Raw genomic sequence first — 18135 nt, 5'->3', positions numbered from 1 at the left:
GGACATTCCCTTAAATGCTGTGCTCTGGGCTCTGACCTGGCCGGCTCCCGCCATTCACACCGACCAGGACCACGGATATGGCCACGCCCGCCGGGGTTCCGGAGGTTTCCCTGGGCTCACCCTCCACTCCCTGGGGAGGGACCCCCGGTGGCGGGAGAGACACGACTGCACTACAAATGTCAAACACCGGTTAGTGGCCCACACAAGTGACCCTGGTGACTGTGACCTCTGACCTGTGCGAGTCAGAAGCCGCAGGCCGGGGCTGCTCCTGGACTGAAAGCCGCAGTGTAACAGCTTCTGTTTCTCCGGGGGCCAGATGGTCTGCAAATGTCAGAGGGAGGAAAGCCGACATTTCCACAAGGGAGCTGGGGCCAGGGCCAGGGCCTGGTGGGCGTGGGGGGGGGCCCTCTCGGCCGGCCTCAGGAGGTGCTGTGGGGCTAGGGGAGCAAGGGGGGGGGCTTTGGAAACCTGGGGGCCTGCTCTGGGCCAGGTGCCGGGGGCGTGTGGTCCGAGGAGATTTCGAAGCAGGTTTTAGGAATGATCTGAGCCAAACTGCTCCTGAAGTTGGATTAAAAAGAGGAGAGGAGAGAAAGAGAGAAATTGGGCCAAGGGAGTGGATACTTACTAGAAAAGAGGCATTAGGGTGCCCGACGAGGGGTCCCCACATGTGTGTCCCATGCTGGAGAGAAGGGGAGGCCGCCGGACCTCACTCCCTGGGGAGGGAGATGTTCACCCAGGAGCCAGGGAACTCACCTGCTTTCAGGAGCACGTGGTAGCCAAGAAAGGGGACCTGGGGTGATCCCAGGCTCCCGGGGGGTCGCCCCACACCCCAGCATAAGGGGACTTTCCCAGGCTGCCTGGTGAGGGGGGAGCTTGACTCCAAGAGGGAAAGGCCAGAGGGTGCCGGGGAAGGGCGCAGAGAAAGGCGGCTTTTCACGAGAGCCGTGAGCCGTTTGTTCCGAGCTGCCCGGAGGCCGGTCAGGAAGGGGGGCTGTGCCTCTCAGGCAGCTCACAAAGGCCTCTGCACATGCCCTCGAACCCCACAAACCTCCCTGACCCTCCGGGGATGTGTGTGCGTTGCTCCCAGTTTAAACTAAAGCAGGTCTAGAGCAGATCACGGAGGCCCAGAGAGGGTAAGCTTTCTGCCTAAACTCACACAGCAGGGCCAAGCCTATCTACACACATACACACACCCACACACATACACGGTGTCCCCCAAAAATGTATACACGCACTCTGAATATAATTAAGAAGGTGGCGTTTATTAAAATACATTTCATTGTCATTTAACACCTATCAGCTGTGGGACTTTTTGTTTTTTAAGAAGAAAAGAAGAGCAGGGGGTGGTGATAAACTGTCTTTTGTGTGGAGAGTTTATACACAGTGTCTGCCTTCAGGGCCCCGGGAGAGTAAGAGTAACCCCACGTTATTTAGCATTTCAGCCGAACTTAACGTGGGGCTCAGAGAGAGGAGGGGGAGAGACAGTTCTTGACAAGTCCTCCTGGACCCGTTCACACGACATCGACCCAGGGAAATCGGTGTTAGGTCCCAGGCGCCGGCCAGACAGCGTGACACGGGCCGTGTGTCCTCAGCAGCGCGGGGCCGGGCCCAGTCGGCGATGCCCTCCGCCCGCCCTTCCTCAGGCCCCAGCCGAGCCTCGGGCCTCCGGGCTTTGACAATGACTCACCTCTTCATTTTTAGCCGCGGGCGTCCCCTCTGAGCCCGCAGCTCTGGGTTTGCTGGGCAGCTGTTCGCCCGGGGCTCGGGCCTGCTCTCCAGCCTTGCTGCCCTCGGGCCCGGGCACGGAGGTGGAGGGGACTGGCATCCACTCCCAAGCCGGCTCTGGGCGGCCTGCCGACCAAGACAGGGACGTGGGGACGCGGGTCCCGGGCGCGCTTGGACCTGGGGCGTGTTCCGCTGACCTCTGAGCGTGTGTGTCCGGAGCAGCCTCAGGAATCCCGAGGCTTCGAGCGAAATCATGGAAACCGCTTGAAGGGTCTTCCTTGGACTTCCCGGCGTGGGACGCCCGCTGCTGTCCCCTCCCGGCCACAGCCAGGCGTCCGCAGCTGCGGGTTTCGTGCCGGGGAGCTCGCTGGCTCACACCGTCGGCTCCAAGGAGCTTTGGCTGCGGGGCCTGCTCTGCCAGCCGCTCCCCGACGTGAGCAAACAACCACCGTCACGTCCTCAGGGGGCTCGACGGAGGCCGGCGGGGAAGATCCGGAGGGTTTGGGGGACGACAGTGCCGTTTACACCAGGGGAAGAAACGGGGTCGTCCCAAAAGCACTGGCTTTCAGGAGCGACGGCAGATGCTCACCAACTGGGCAGCGGCTTGACCACAGACGGGGACAGGCCGCCTGCGGGCTCCTTAGAGATCGTCTAAGAGCAGGTCTCGCCCGGGCGTGCAACCGAGGGAGCAGTCCTCCCGGCTCCCGCCAAACTCAGGTGACAGCGACCGGGGAGGTGCCCCGGGGCCACGTGCCCCGGCAGGCGCCCAGGGGTGAGCGCACCGCAGAGGGGGGCAAACAAGTGCCGCGTCCGGTCACTCCTCAAGGACCACACAAATCCCGGCACGTGTTCCGGTCGGTGGTGCGGTTTCCAGCTGAAAGTGAGGTCAGAAGACGTCAAGTGGGAGGCAGAGGAAGGGCTCCGGGTTCCTGGTGTGGTGCCCGGGGCTGGGGGCACAGTCTGGGTACCAGGCGTGGCTTGGGGGGGCGGGGACGGGGGCACAGGGATGCTCCCCTGCAGCCGGAGATGCTGAGGGGACGGGAGGGGCTTCCCTGCCATCCCCGCAATCAGTTGTTAATTGTGCACCTACGGGGGCTGCCGCCAGGGACAGGTCAGACTTGGTCTCTGTTCTCGTGGGAGTTAGTCCGGTGTAGGGAGAGGAAGGACTGGAACACAGTGATTTCGGAGTTCACACTACACAGGTGAAACGGGACAGAGGAGACCCAAGGTGAGCTGTCCGGTGGGGGTCCCGGGAGAGGCAGGGACGCCCCTCCGGAGGGGACTCTGGGAGGGTGCAAAGGGCTGGCTCTGGGGAGGGCCGGAGGAAGGGCGCTTCTGGACCAGGACGCGGATGGTGCAAAGGCCCTGGGGCTGCCGCCAGCTCGTGGTTATATTTCCTTTTTATTTTGTTAATGCTCACCTGAGGATATTGTTTCCATTGATTTTCAGAGACGGTGGAAGCGGAGGGGGGGACATCGTGTGAGAGAGACACATCGATTAGGGTGCCTCCTGCACGCGCCCTGACTGGGGACGGAGATCGAACCTGCAACCCAGGTACGTGCCCTTGGCCGGGAATCGAAATCGGCGATCATCAGGGCGCGGGGCGACGCTCCAACCAGCGGGCCACACGGGCCAGGGCTCGAGGTTTTCTTTATATAGAGGGAAGAGAGACAGAGAGAAGGGGGGAGACGTCCACAGAGACAGACGCGGGAGGGAAACAGCGCGAGGCCGGGCGAGAGGGCTGGGGGCAGGCAGGGCCGGCTCGTGGCCGGGCGGGGAGAAAGCTCCTGGGAGGGGGACACTGCGTCGTGGGCGCATGGGGAGCGGGGACGTGCCGAGCGGCCCACGCGCCTCTGCTCCCGGGTGGCGGCTGCTGGTCTGCACGCGCGTGGGCCGGGCAGTTTCCTGGCTGTGTTGCCAACGCCTCCAAGGCAGAGAGAGAGCCTCGTGCTTGATTTTCCCTGCACAGCACTTGCCGCAATGCCCTGCTCGCCGTGGGCTCCTAAACGGTCGTTTCGGGCGGGTGGGCGGATGGGTGATGGACGGATGGGTGTTTGGGTGGAGGGAGGGAGGGATGGATGCAGGGACTTGGGTGCACACACACTGTCGGGTCCCCATCGCCCTCCAGGCACAGCCACGCCCCATCCACCCGGGAAGGGCTCCCCCAGGGACAGCCACCGGGAACCACCGGAAGCTGAGCTGGCTGCCCGGGGGACGGCCGGTGTGCTACAGGGTGTTCGGGATGCCCAGTGGCACCGAGGTGGTGGGACATCAGCTAGGACACGGGGGGGGGGGGGGGGGGGCCCTGCGGGGGGCGGGCTGAGCCTGGCCGATGTGCCCCCGAGTTGTGGTGTTTTCCTTCTGGGGCTGAATGAATGTGGCCTCAGACATGCTGCCGGGCAGCTGTTTGTGGCTCCCCCTCCCGCGCGGGCCGGTGGCTCTGAGACGGGGCTGGACTGGAATCCGACAAAGGGGCCAGTGTCTCGGAGGGAGCCTGACGGCCCGGCAGCGCCCAGCGGCGGGAGTTTGCACAGCTGCGGCGGGCACGCAAACATGTCCTCGGAGCTGACCCGGCCTGCGGCCCGGGCATTAAACCTGACACTTTCCAGATGTGGGCGCCCGGCGCTGGCACCGTCCCCAGGGCTCGGTCCCCAGGTACGCGCACACTCGCCTTCTCACTCGCGCCCTGCGGCCCCGTAAATGCCGCATTGTGCCCGAGCCCGGCCTCTCCTGCACACTCCACGCCCAGGCCCCAGGGTGAGCCCCCTGGGCCAAGCTGCAGATTTACGAGCTGGATTTCAACACAGTTCAAGTTCAAAGTCACTTCTGCGGCTGCCACTCCGACCACCGTCCGTCTTCAGGCCGGGCTCCGGGTCGGGGGGGGGGGGGGGGGGGGATGGGACGCTGAGCGTGCCTTCCAGAAGGTTCTTTCCAACTGGCATTAGGATGAACCCTGAGATCTCTGAAACCAGAGGGAGGGAGGCCCAGGAGGAGTTTGGGGGTGGGGGTTCCCCTCCATGGCCACTCTCAATCCTCAAATCCTGGGCCTTGAGCACAGCCCATGTGGCCCCCACCTATGGGCCCCAGCTGCCTGGAGACCCCCAAGGTGGTCACGAACTCCTGCTCGGGCCCAGCCTCTGCAGCTCCAGGGCTCTGGAAATTACTCCCCTCAGCAGCCCTGAGGGGGGCACAGGTCCCCGAGTGACAGGCGGGAAGAGGCCCTAGGACATTTTCTTGGGCAGGGGGTAGCTTGCTTGGCTGTCGTCTCCAGAGGCCCAACCCCACCAGGGGGTCTCTGAACTCAACAGGCCAGAGAAGTGGGACCGGGGCCCCTTGTCCACGGAGGGTGTGGCCTCCTGTTGGGCCCGGAGACAGGAGGGGTTGCCTTCCTCACCTGGCCCTGGGTCACGAGGGGTAACAGGAGGTGTCACCGCGTTAGCAGCCGTGACTCGCAGGGTGTGTTTCCCGCTGGGACAAACCTGAGGACCCTGGGGACACACCCACTCGGGAGCTGGAAGGGAGGCCTGGAGGCTCCGAGGCCCCAGTGCTCACACCTCGGGGTGAGCGAACCCAGGCAGCAGTGGGTGCCCCCCAGGCCCTCCCAGGAGCATTTGTTAAGGCCCCTCTGTGTACACGCCTACGGCCTCCGAGTACAGAATCCGTCGTTTCTCTCTTTTTTTGTTGTTAATTTTCACCTGAGGATATTTTTTCCATTGAGTTTTAGAGAGTGGAAGGGAGGGATGGGGTGGGGGAGAGAGAGGTAGAAACATCGATGTGAGAGAGACACATCGATTGGTTGCCTCTCGCATGCACCCCGACCGACCAGGGCCGGGGATCGAGCCTGCAACCCTTTGGTGGTTGGACCGATGCTCTAACCACGGAGCCACACCGCCCAGGGCCACCTCAGGTTTTGAGTCCTGGAGCTCAGTTCACTCTGTTCTTAGGTGAGCCCTGGGCCGGGTCCCTCTCCTCCCATGGGAGACGGTGCCCTGGAGGCCCTGGGAACCGGTCTCCCAGCGCCCGCCGCTCTGGCTGCTGCAGATCCGGCCTCACGTCCATCCGCCTGCCCCGGCCAGATCGCAGGTCCTGCGGATGAATCGGCCCATTCTCCTCCTGGCAGACACACGGCGCATCACGCGCTCCACCTGTCTGGTCACCTCCCCAGATCTGAATCCCCATTTTGTGAGCTGGTGGGAAAAGAGAGATCTTTAGAGCCTTCGAAAGACACTCTGTGAGCCCTGCCTCGGGACAAGCCCCCACCGGGCTGTGGGCTCAGTGTCCCTGGGGAGGGGAATGAGCCAAAGAAGTTCAGAGCCACAGCTCTCGGGCCAGGAGAGACCAGGCTGGTGACCCGTGTGCTCCCGGCTACGGGAGAGGACGCTAACTGGGGCCTGCGATTCTCAGCCCGCCAGTCCCCACGCTAGACACGGCTCCCGCTCCAGCATGTCCAGCATCTAGTTCACTGCCAAGCGGTGATCCCCGTACAGCCCAGTGTTGCTTGAATCTGTGCCTCCTCTCACCTGGTCTCCACCCACCGAGTTTGGCGTCACCCATCCGTCAATCACAGCTGCTGTGCTAGACAGAGCACCCCCACCCAGTCTAATAACAATCTCAAAATCTAGGTGGCTTAACGCAATGGGAACGTGTTTCCCATTCATTCTGGCATAGGTGGTCTTTGCTAAGGGACCCAGACTCCTTCCATATTGTGGCTCCATCCCAGCATCCTCCACTGGATCCTTCGTGTCCAGCTGGGAGGCTGCTAAGAGCTTGGAGCTTCTCTCAGGAAGCTTGTCTCTAGGGGCCTCGAGTGAGCATTCGGCGTAAAATGAAACAATGGAGTAAAGGAAAGATCATCAGAGAAGGGGGTGAGACGGGGGGCTTGTCGAGAGATGGAGTGACAGAGGCCAACACAGGGAACGGCCACACTCCCCATGCTGGCAGGGGACACGTGAGCCAGTGTGGCTGCGATGGCAAGACAAGGCAATCCCGAGAGCCTGCCCTGGGCCCAGTATCTCCTTCCAGGGCCCCAGCTACATGGCAGACTCCTGAGGTGGAGCCGGGATGCCCACGTCCCGGAGTCTACGAGAGTCCACCCGTCTGTATTTCTAAATGCAAATCTTGGGAGGCTGCTTGTTGGTTAAGAAAACAAGTGGTATCTGCTTCCACTTCGAGAGGCTGGGACCCTCTGGTTTGGAGGCGGGGGGTTGCTGACAGGGTCTGGGGTCCCTCTCCCTCCCTCGAATTAAGAAACAAACTCACTTGGCTCGTCCCCCCTAAATCCTGTGGCCGGCAGCCTCCGGCATGGGGTTTTTTCACTCATTTAAATTGGATCCTGCATTTACCCGTGTTTGTTTTCTCCATAAAGGCCTTTTTATTTGGGTCCTGGAGAGCTGTTTACTGCTTAGCACCTGTGGCATGAAGAAATGATTTGACGCAGACCCTAAGGTTGCTCTCCAGTGACCGGGCTGGAGGGGCGCCGGGTGGGCTCCCTGCCCCCACCGGGCACTGCCCGCCCCCACCCAGGTAAGAGCAGCCGTTTCCAAACGGGACCGTCCTCCGTGGAGCTGAGGGATGGAGCTGCCTCCGGACACATCCCCAGGAAGAGGCTCAGTGGTTGGAGCGGCAGCCCACACACTGAAGGGTCTCGGGTTCGATTCTCCATCAAGGGCACACACCTGGGTTGCAGGTTCGATCCCCGGCCTTGGTCGGGGCTCGGGCAGGAGGCTGATGGATGTGTCTCGCTCACATCGACGTTTCTCTCTCTCTCTCCCTTCCACTCTCTCTAGAAATCAGTGGAAAAAATATCCTCGGGTGAGAGTTCACAACAACAACCAAAAGGTAAAAGGAAATGGGTGAAATTTCTTGTAATAGCATCTAACCCAGTCTATCCAAAAGCTATCATTTCAACATGGGATCCATACAGACTATTCACGAAACACTTTACCTTTGAAACCTTGTGTGTGGTTTACACCTGGACACACGTGGGTCGGCCCCGGTTCAAGGGCCCAGCAGCCACCGGAGACCGGCGGGGACGACCTCAGTGAGCCGAGGGCGAGAGAGTGAACCCTTTACAAAGCACTAAGTGATACGTTGAGGCCCTAAAATGAGGAATCTCCTGGTTGGTTTCGGGTCCGAGACTTGTGACACATGTTTTAAAATGAACTCCCTAACGTGAAATCATTTTACGCCTCCAGACGTTGCATTGCTGGGTGTCTTGACCTTCAAAACCTCCCTGGGGCCAGCAGGGCCCAGCGCACTTGGGACTTTTGGGGTCCTGAGAAGTCAGACTTAGGCTGGGCCGATTACTTTGATGCTCCGAGTCCAAATTCCCCACGAGTTACTCGGGGACTTGAGACTCTGCGGAAGGTTCCGGAGTCAGTGATAACACTGGGAGTTGCCAAATTTCCAACTTGTGATTCATTTTTTTCTATTTATACCACCCTTCCTCTAGGGTGACCAACAGCCTGTTGGCAAACATCTGCTCCTGAGGCGTGGCCGGGGTGGCAGAGGGCACCGAAGCAAAGGACCCACGTCGGCCTTGTGCTGGGCACTCAGTCTTCGAAACCCGATGTGCCTTTTATACTTGGGTACAAATCCATTTGGATGCCACACTTCCATCGGAAATGTATCATGTCGTCAATGTGACAGTGTCACAAAACTGTGTATTTCCTAAAATACACGCAGGTAAAAGGCGAGACCCACCTCCCAACACTGGCCCCTAACGTACTTAAAAAGTTTTCTAATTGCTGAATTAAGCCTCAGTTTTTACATCGAAACGTATTAAAATGAAACTAAAATCCAGCTCCTCCGTGGGACTAGCTCGGGGTCGGGTGCCCACCAGGCACACGTGGCCAGAGGCCCGCAGGGTGGACAAAGTCAACAGCTCTCCTGTCGCCCCCAGGCTCTGTCCCCTGCCCATCGCTGCCCTCTGGCCCCAGGTCCTGCGGCAGGCGGGCCGTCCCTCTCCCCCTTCCTCGCCTGCACCTTCACCCAGATGCGGCTCTGCCAGCCCGGCCTTAAGCCAAGGGCTTCCGCTCGCTCGGGCCTGGGCCGGGCCTCGCCCTTGTTTTTCCAGATCGCGGCCGGCCTCGGGCTAAGGGCAACTGCTCCCAGGGCCGCGACGGGCTGTCACCCTCGGCCGCAGGAGGGGCTCTGGGCCACTCCACGGGCCTCTTGGGCCAGAAGTTGATGAGGAAAATCACGCTCGATGTGGGTCTCTCGATTTTCCCCTGCTCCCTCCTTTGGCGCTTGAACCGCAAGCCGCCGCTTCCCCGGCGCGGGCTGCGGGCGCGTTTGCCTCGGCATCTCCGAGATGACAGCCCTCGGAGCCTGTCACACGTCTGCTCCTGGGGCCTGACGGACGGGCGCGCTCGCTGAATGCTGGGTCTTCCCCGAGTGCCTCGGTTAGAGGAAGCAGATGCGGCCTCGGGGAGAGAAAATGTATTTATGGGCCCCTCGGATGCAACGTGAGCCTTCCTCGGCCACAAACGGTTTCCTGGGGGATTTGAGCAGAGCCACAGGAGGTGCACCCTCGTGGCAGGGCCACCCCGGCCTGTCTGTGTCCAGCCTTGTGGACGTTACACGAGGGGGCTGGTGCTATGGCAAGTCAGGGGCTCGCCCAGGACCGGGGGGGTTATGCGACAGGTGGAATTCCAGCTCCCGCGGTCACCCCAGCAGTGTCCCCGGGTGACAAGGTCATCAGACAAACAGCTGGACACACAGTGTGAAGGTCGGTCATTTTCCACGGTTACCCGGGGCCCTGCCAATGGAACCACGTTTAGCGTTTCGATATTTTCCAAACTTTAGCCGTTGGCATGTCGCCTCCCATAGCTTTGCTGTGTCGGCCTCCCACCTACAGCAGGGACCCGCGAACTGTTCCTGTAAAGGGCCAGACGGTCCATGTTCCAGGCTCGGCCGGCGACCGTCTCTGCTGAAGCCACCTGCTGCTGAACAGTTAGAGCGGCCCGAGCAACGTAACGTCAACCATGGGCCACGTGCCGATAAAACTTTATTGACAAAAACAGGCTGCAGACCGGATTGTGCCCAGGGCCATAGTCTGCAGACCCCAACCCACACTATTATTTACAAAACATATTAAGGAGGAAAAAAAAACTTACAATAAATGAAAAGGAAACGTCCTATCAATCCCATAAACGGAAAACCATGCTGTTCACAAAAACGGCCAAAGTCAGTGTAATGAAGACGAAACTGGTTATTAAGCTGTGACCAGGAGGGTGGACTGGGGGAGATTCGCAGCCTGAGGCCGGCCCTCTCTTTAAAAAAAGGGAAATTAGGAGGCTCCCGGAGGCATTAACCATCCGCGAGCGCTGGGCTGTCTCTTTCCTTGTAGGAATCAGCTGGATTAAAGCGAGTTGAAAGGGACACGCTTTTCTCGATGTGGCCTAATCTCATTTAAGCCCGTTCGGCTGTCACCTGACGTCATCGGGGACCCGGCAGAGACTGTCCCGAGACACCCGGTTCATCTCTTGTAGCGGCTGCTGTCCCGCAACGAGAGCCCCGTTTATTTGGAAGGCGGCGTCCGACCACGAGGCAGCAAGGTCGCCTGCCGTCCTGGAGGCGGGGAGGCCAGGCGGAGGGCGCCCCCCGCCCGGCAGCGTGCCCAGGCGGGCTCTGCCCTCCCCGATCCCCGGGGAAGGTGGCAAACAAACCCTCCCCGGGTGAGGCGGCAGGCCCCGCTGGCAGAGCCCGGCTCCCGGGTGACCAGCCTGGCCCACCCAGCCTCGCCCTGTCTGGCAGCAGGCTCTTAGGTCGGTGCCGCCTTCAGGTCCCTCGGGGCTCCGCGTGGCAGGCGGTAACCAAGCAGCGGGGGCTGTAAAGTCTGAGCCCCAGGGGCCCCGCTGATCCCAGGGGAGGCACGACCAAGGGCGGCCTCTTAAGCTCCGTCCTATCCAAGGTCATAAACCAGAGCTGCTGACCACACAGGGCCGGGCGGGCCGGCCGTGAGGGATGAGTGTTGTTAGCTTAAAAATACCAGCCGCAATCACTGCGCGTGGGTCAAACCCTCGATTCAGAGAACAACCAACGCTGAGCTCGCGAGCTGCGCAAACAGGCGGGGCGGGGGCGGGGGCCAGAGCCCACGCTGCCCGGAGCCCCGGAGGCCCCTGCAGGCCCTGTGGGCTTGTGGAACCCGGGGCTGAAGATACCCGAGGGCCCCAAAGGGGCTCAGACCACTGCGACCCAAGCAGGGTTCCTGCCGACTCGGGGTCCTTGTCCTCCCATTGTCACCTCACAGGGACAGAGGGGACCAGGCGGGAGCGGGGGCTGCGGATGCTCCGGCCCAGAGCCCACGGCCTCCCGGGGGCGGCGGGACCAGGAGCGGCCAGCAGGGGGTGGCTCTGAGGAGTCTTCCAGGCCCCGTGGCGGTTACGGAGCAGTAACCTGCCCCCCAAACAAAGCACACCCTTTCCTGCCCCTTCCGCCCGCTGCCCTCTGGCTTTCCCCTGCGGTCACCTCCCCAAATGCTCTGTGCCCTCAGGCCCTCATCGCGGGTTTTTTCATGGCCTCATGTCTTAAGTCCTTAATCCATTTTGAGCTGACTTTCGCATCTGGTCACGAGACAAGGGTCCAGTTTCATTCATCCACATCCGGACGCGCGGTTTTCTCAGGGCCACCTACTGAAAAGGCTGCTCTTGCGGGCGGGGCCCTGGCCGCGGACTAGCCGCCGGCGCCCGCCGGGTGCGTCCCGGCCCGTCCCTTCCACTGGTCTGCGTCTGTTGTCTTGGTGCCACACTGTTTGGACTCCCGTAGCTTTGTCATATAATTTGAAGCCGGACCACGCGATGCTTCTGGTTTTGTTCTTTCTCAAGTTTGCGTTGGCCATTCGGGGGAATCTTTTGTGATTCCATATAAAATTTAGGATTTTTTTTCTTCCTATTTCTGTGAAAAATGGCTTTGGCATTTTGATGGGAATGGCACTGAACCTGCGGGTCACTTTCGGTGGTATGCGCGTTTTAATAACATTCATTCTTCTGACCCGCGAACTAAAAAGGTTCTGCACAGCAAAGGAAACAGTCAACAAAGTGAGAAGGCAACGTAGGGGATGGGATGGAGCATCTGCAAACCGTATGTCTGATAGGGGACTTATTCAAAATATATAAGGAACCCGTACAGCTCAACAGCCAGAAACAAATCGCCCGACTGAAAAACGGACAGACGTGTTTTCAAAGGAGACACACAGACGGCCAACAGAGGGATGAGGGTCCTGATCAAGGTCACCCAGCAGCGGAGAAACGCAAACCAAAACCAGAGAGACACCACCTCGCACCCGTCAGAAGGGGGAGAATGACGGTGCTGGCGAGGTCGTGGAGAGAGGTGCCCACCCGAGGTGACGGGCATGCCAATCGCCTCGGCTGTGTCACCAGGTCTCAGTGCAGGTGGAGCCACACGTGACTGTGCCCCTTAAACACAGAGGGCGATGATTCGTCACTCATGCGCCCGTGAAGCTGGAGAAAATAATTTTTAAATCCATTTGAAAGGCTCCCTACTGTCTGAATTCATTTATATGACGTTCTGGTGACGGCAAAATTGCTGAGACAGGTCGAGGTCAGGGGTTGCCTGGGGGTGGGGTTGGAGTGGGGGTGGGGCACAAGGGAGCTTTTGGGGTGACCGAACGCCCGTGATCTTGTTGGCGGTGGTGATGTGACACCAATTTGGTCTGCGGTTCCCAAGCTCCGCGGAACTGAGCTCTGAAAAGAAGCTGGAAAACTAGGCTCCATGGCGCAGGGCGAGGCGAGGGAGAGATAAAGAATTGGGCCATTAGCACAATCCGCCCGGGAGGGGACACAGGGCGCCCGCGGATCTCCGGGGGGCACGTGCCGGGCCCCAGAACAGACTGGCTTTCAGTGGGTTAGGAGAGGCCCGGCCAAGGCCCCCCTTCCTCCTGGTGGCCACGTGGCTGTCGTAGGCGGTGCCTGGCTGGCTGCCTGGGGCTCGGAGCTGGGGGGGGACACAGAGCCCGTTGTTACCTGGAAATCCAACGAGCTGAGGTCAGAGGGCTTCCAGTCTCAGCCCGGCTCCCAAATCAGCACAAATGACGTGCCCCCCGCACCAGCCCAGGCCACTCCCCTCGGACAGGCTCAAAGGAAGGAAACCTGCCGGGGTCAGACCCCTGCCAGAGGCCCCCCATTCACACCGGCCCAGGCCTGCAGCCGCAACCCCTCCGGTGCACGGGGCCCCCACCCCCGGTTAGCCACCCGGGCTGACGGGCCCGCCTTGGCTGTGCCCTCGCGGTGGTCTTCCCGTCCCGGGTCCCCCCGCGGCCTTGGGTCCGCGGGTCACACGCAGAAAGACGCAGAGGAGGGCCTTCCCATCACCACCCCGTCAGGCCCTTGGCTGCAAAAACCGGACCTCCCTCCTGCTTCCTCTCACGGTGACGCCCAGCTACCCCGGACATCGGGAAATACGTGACACACCTTCACGCATTATCCACGCGGGCGGCGCACGGGCTTGGAGCTGGGGGGGGGACACAGAGCCCGTTGGGTCCCAGGTCCTAAGGGGTTCGGTGCAAAGCGTGCGCGTGGGAGGGGAGCCCGGGAAGGCGGGCGGTGGGGGTGAACGTGGGCGGGTGGGGGCCCCCTGCCCACTTTTCGCGTCAGTCGCCCCCGATGGCTCGCCCGGGCCGCGGTCTCCGGTGCCCGTGGCCCAGCCCGCGGGGCCCAGTTCAGCAGCCGCTCACCTCCTGGGCTCCGAGACGGGCCGGAGGCGCGAAGTACACACCGGGTTTCGGTGCCGCGACGCGAGAAAAATGCGAACTATGCCATTCATCACGCTCGACGGCGGGTCCGTGCTGAAGTGAAAATGTGTTGGATATACTGGGTTAAAGAAAATACGTATGAAAACCAACGGCACCTGTTTCTTTTTACTGTTTTTTAAATAAAAAATGTGGCTACTAGAAAATCTGAGACGAGCCCATTCTGCCCCGTGGCCCACGTTTCGTTTCCGGCGGACGCTGCTTCCTAGAGCATTGGTCCTGTGTCCCCCCGCGTGGTTTTGTTTCCGTTTCTCCTCCGGGACCATACACGTCTTGAGAGAGGGGCCGCGTCTCCGTCTCGCCTCCATCCCGGGGGAGCTTTGCAGACGACGGGAACTTAGAGGGATCTTTCCGAACGCAGGTGCCCTTCCAACCCCACCTCTGTCTTACCCAAGACCTTCCAGTAGTTTCCTATGACTTGTGGATAAAGCAAAACTCTCCGATGTGCTGCGAGGCCCTGTGGGGTGTGGCCTCCGCCCACCTTTCCGCACTCTCGGCACCCTCCACGCCCCCGGCCGCCTGGCCTTCTTTCCTGCTTGCTCCTGCCCCAGGCCCTTTGCACGTGCCACTCCCTCTTCTGGGGCTGCCTTTTCTTTCCATCCTCAGCTCATGACGTCTATTCGCCCTTTGGATCTGAGCTCAGACAGACCACGATGACTCTGCTCAAGGCTCAGACTCACAGGTAGATACCCTGCGCCTCAAAAATGGCAAATTCCACAAACCACCAGCTTGGGCCTATTTGCATGCCCCCCGGGGGACTCTTGGGCCCTGCTCGCCATCCAGGTAAGACCCCAACCCACGCTCCCCACGCTGGCTGGAGGAAGACATGTGACCGGTAGATGCTGTACCCCAGTCTCAGGTGTCCCCGAAATGGAACTCCGGTCCAAGAACAACACTAGTAATTAGATGCCTCGTGTCAATTTTACGGGCTGCAGTTGGACCCTGAGGTAGGTTCCAGGCTGAGCAGCCCCTGAGGAGCTGCTAACATGTTTCTTGGTGGCTCTTCTGAAAATGTTTTTGTCCCTGACTTTGGGACTGACCTCCCCAGGCTGGGGGGGGAGGGGACAGCCTGGGGCTTCCAGCGAGGACACGACCGACCTTGGCGCTGAGGCAACTTTCAGGGCCAGCGAGCTGGCTCCGGGCGGCCAACAGGACATCTGAGCCGCAGCGGACGCGGCCTCTTTCAGGCCTCGAGAGCCTGCCAGCTCCCAGGAGATCTGAGGCCAGATTTCACCTGGAGACTAAGAAACCCTCTCCCCTGAGGCCCGAGGAAGAGCGACGAGCGGCTATCACATCGGAGCTGGAAGCAGGCTGGACGACGTCGCCTGGATCAAGTCACGGCCAGCACGGGCCCCCGCGATGCTCCGTGTCTCTCTGTTTTTTTCTCTCTGTTGTAATACTCACTGGAGAATATTTTTTTCATTGATTTCCTTCTAGAGAGAGTGGAAGGGAGGAAGGGAGGAGAGAGAGAGAGAGACGCATCGATCGGTTGCCCCCGGCATGCGCCCCAGCTGCGGCTGGGGATCCAACCTACAACTCAGGCTCACGCCCTTGACTGGGAATCGAACCCGAGACCCTTTAGTCTGCAGGCCGACGACGGTCTAACCTCTGAGCCAGGGCTGTTTCCCTCTTTATACTCTAATGTATATTTTTTAAAAGTCGTATTGAAGCATCGCCCGTGGAGAAAAGCACAGCTCACTGGACTTTCATGAAGTGAACACGCCTGGGCACCCGGCACCCAGGTGAAAGGCCCGCACCTTCCGGGTGCCCGGTGCCCTCCCTGGGCCAGTCCCAGTTCCTGCGTTCACCCAGCGGCACCCCCACGCCGCCTCCTAACTCGGCGAACCCGGCTGCCTCGCTGGGCATCGCGTCCGTGCCCCGGGCGGGGAGGCCTGGGGCCCCCACCGCTCCCGCTCCCTGCGCCCCGCGAGGCGCCCGCATCTGTTCTGTTCACCTGCTGACGGATCTTTGGATAATCCCCAAGTTTCTGGCTGTTTCAAAGCGTCCTGCTGGGAACGGCCTGGTACATGATTTTTGGCGAACACATGTGCGCGTTTCCAGGATGGCCGGGGCCGGGGGGGGGGGGGGGGGGCGACGGGGAAGGTTGTAAGGAACCAACACGCGGTTTCCCAAAGTGCCAGGACCCGCCCGCATCCCGCCCGCGGCGTGGGCGCTCCAGTCGCCCGGCGTCCCAGCCCACGCGCGCTCCTTTTCACGGCAGCCGTGGGGCAGGCGGGCACCAGTGGATGTGAACGGTGGCTGTGGATAAAGAAAACCCCGTGCACTGGGGAAGGCTGGGGGAGGGCCCGACGACTTCCTTTGGGGGCGTAAAGGATGCACAGGGACGTGGGTCTCGTGTCTGTTTGGTTTTGATTAAAAAATATACATGTCTTTTTCTTGGTCAGTCCTCCCCGGAAGGTATTTTTCCCACTGATCTTAGAGAGAAGGGGGGAGAGAGAAACATCGATGGGAGAGAGACACACGGATTCGGTGCCTCCCACACGCGTCCCCGAGCTGGGGATGGATCCTGCAGCCCAGGTACGTGCCCTTGAGCGGGAATCGAACCCGAGACCCTTCGGTGTGTGGGCCGACGCTCTAACCACTGGGCTGCACCGGCCAGGGCTTGATTTTTAATTTTTCGAGCAGGTAACATCCGCACACAGTTTGCCCCTCAGAAGCCGCAAGGAGGGGCATGTTTACAGTGACTAAGATGTGTCTCCGGGTCCGGCGCGAGGAGGCCAGGTCCCCAGCTCCCAGCCTCCCTGGGGAGGCCACCCGGGTGGGCCGGGCGAGGTCCCGGAGGGGCACCGGCCACATGCCGGGGGCTCGCGGGAGCAGGAGCCCCCGGGCCGGGGGAGGGCGGGCTCCTTCCCAGCTCATAAAACCCCTCGCTGGCATTTGCAGCCAGCGTTTGATCCTTCAAAGGCGTCCCCTCCGCCCGCCGCTCACCGAGGCCCCCGTTTCGCCGGGTTATTTATGGCCTGGGCCACTTACCGAGCCTCCGCCCGCTGTATTTAGTTATTTATTCACACGGACATATATTTTTCTACCAACTTCGTTTGGAGCCGGGGGTGGTGAAAGGGAAACGAGCGTGAGCTCACGGGCACGGGAGCTCGGCGGCTGCAGGAACCCGGGGGCTCCGAGCTGACGGGCGGCCCCTTCCTTGGTTGGCGCGTTTGGGACCCTCGCTCTGGCCAGGGAGGGTGGGACCGAAAACAAACAGGTAAACAAGAGGATTTCAGAGCGACAGCGGCTATGAAGATGAAATGAAACAGCGCAACAGGGCCGAGACGTGAGGGTGAAGAGGGCTGTATTGATTAGGTGGTCGGGGAAGGCCTCCCGACGGAGGGGACAGCTGGGCACAGGTCTAAAGGCCTAGCACCCAAAGAACTGAGGGAAGGGTGTTCTGTGTGGAGGAACAGCAAGTGCAAAGGCCCCGAGGCAGACACTGCCCCCGACAGGGCCCAGTCATGCGGGGCCTCGCAGGCTTTATTGCAGCTGTGATGAGCAGCATACGGAGGGCAGTAAGCACTTACGTGGCCTTGAGACGCTCCGGTCGCGCAGGCCAGCACAGGTCTCTTTTCTCGGCAGCTGAAATAGCGAGGTAGCCCAGTTTGCTGCAGCATTAATATCATCCCTCCTCTCCTCCAAAAGGGCCCATCTTCAGATCAAAGGAGTCTTCATATCTGAGCCACGTCCGATTAGCTCCTCGAAGAATCGCTTTCACTGGGTTGGCCTTTATCCAGGATTCTTTTAGGAAACCGTCACGGGAGCTCTATGTTTGCCTCTTCCCTGAAACGATTGTCGAGAGCGCCGTAACCCAATATCCCTCCTATGAAGCCCAAGAGGATAAATTTATTTCAGAACTTGGAATTAGAAATAAATCGCAGGGCTGCTGTTTCCTTCTTCCTACGGTGAGGGGGACGAGGCTTCCTGTGCTTTCCCTTTTTGACCTGGCTGCCAGGGAGCTCAGGCCTAAGTCATGTGCTTCACCATTGAAACGACTCATCCTTGTCATTGGTGTCGTCGCTCCCGCTTTCGCTGGACCTAACTTGCTGCTTCTGTGATACCGACCATTTTTATTTTTTTTATTATTATTTTTAATGCTGTTCTTTGCTGTAAGGCTCCTTGTCCTCGTTTGGAGAGACGTGGGGAGCGGCAGAAATAAAGGTTTCGTTCATCGGAGGCGCGAGCATGGGCACGGTCCAGTTGACTTAGTTCCCCGAGACTTACGGCGGGAATTCAAACACCCAGAGCAAAGCAAGCGCGAATGTCACTTCTTACCCCCGGCTTTGGGGTCAGAAAGGAAAGCCGCAGGCACAGCTCCCGCAGGAGCCCACTGCTCTCTCCAGCGTCTGCCGCTGTCTCTGGCCTGAGACGAGCCAGGTTTATTCCTGACGTCGCCCCCCCCCCCCGCCGGGGGGCGTCTGTGTCCCAGCACAGTGACAGGACCCAGGAGAGAACTGAGGGCCCGACACAGCGAGGGGCCCAGACACTGCTTCCAGTTAGAAAGCTGCTTGCACAGGGGCTGACGGCCCCCTCTGGCGGCCTGGTAATGGGGCATTTTCCCCCTTTTTCGAGGACAGCGACGTCCCTTCGAGTGTCGGCATAATTAACCGGGCCTGGGACAGGCTCCCACG

General features: G+C 60.6%; 1 long non-coding RNA gene across 2 annotated transcripts in view; it reads right to left on the bottom strand.

The window, feature by feature from the left end:
• Positions 1-3151: 3151 nt before the first annotated feature.
• Positions 3152-18135, bottom strand: part of LOC107529686 (uncharacterized) — a 40866-nt gene continuing 25882 nt past the window's right edge. The window contains exon 3 of one of the 2 annotated variants that reach the window (XR_015716228.1): positions 3152-3374. This is a non-coding gene — a long non-coding RNA (uncharacterized LOC107529686). Of the gene's footprint in view, positions 3375-4650; positions 5913-18135 lie in introns of those variants that run through there. The other variant, XR_001602469.2, reaches the window with a different exon arrangement.

This window comes from Miniopterus natalensis, chromosome 20 (assembly GCF_054644295.1).
Source record: "Miniopterus natalensis isolate mMinNat1 chromosome 20, mMinNat1.hap1, whole genome shotgun sequence".
In the NCBI taxonomy this organism is placed as follows: domain Eukaryota; kingdom Metazoa; phylum Chordata; class Mammalia; order Chiroptera; family Miniopteridae; genus Miniopterus; species Miniopterus natalensis.
Note: the sequence above shows the minus strand (reverse complement) of the source record. Positions and strands in the feature narration are given on the sequence as shown.